Genomic DNA, 936 nt, shown 5'->3' on the forward strand with positions numbered 1-936 from the left:
GGCAATGTATTGAAATAAATGAACTCATTTTTATTCATCTCGTACATTAAATTCGCTAGTGAGAAATTATTTTTGAAAAGACGGGCTGAAAATTATGGATGGAAAACCAGCACACGTACAAACAAACACACATACACACATATACGCACATAAACATACATACTTACTTATATACATACATACATATGCATACATCTACATATATATATATTTATATCATTAAAAATGGTTGCCCAGCGTGCGTTTATAATCTTTTTTATTAAAACCTCAACACTTCTGAGTTTATTGAATTCATATTTTATTGAGAGGAAAATTATTATTGAGCTTGGCTGACAGTACTGTTTCGGAGTTAACCATCGTCGGAGCCTATTAGATCAAAAACACATAGTCAGAAATTAAAAATTTGAAATAAAATATTAAGTGAAATTTCATTCATTCATTCATTCATTCATTCATTCATTCATTCATTCATTCATTCATTCATTCATTCATTCATTCATTCATTCATTCATTCATTCATTCATTCATTCATTCATTCATTCATTCATTCATTCATTCATTCATTCATTCATTCATTCATTCATTCATTCATTCATTCATTCATTCATTCATTCATTCATTCATTCATTCATTCATTCATTCATTCATTCATTCATTCATTCATTCATTCATTCATTCATTCATTCATTCATTCATTCATTCATTCATTCATTCATTCATTCATTCATTCATTCATTCATCCATTCATCTATTCATTCATTTTTGTTTTTTTTTTTAATTAAAAGCCGCACGATGCCGCCCATTGCATTTCTACATCTTCCCTCTCGCATTTCATTGCTTCGTATGCATTCTGTTGTTTTCAAGTTTGGCTGCATGTTTACATGTTTGTTTGCATAATGGTTTGTGTATTCGTTCGTTCGTTCGTTCGTTCGTTTG

Source organism: Helobdella robusta, assembly GCF_000326865.2.
Source record: "Helobdella robusta unplaced genomic scaffold HELROscaffold_30, whole genome shotgun sequence".
NCBI lineage: Eukaryota > Metazoa > Annelida > Clitellata > Rhynchobdellida > Glossiphoniidae > Helobdella > Helobdella robusta.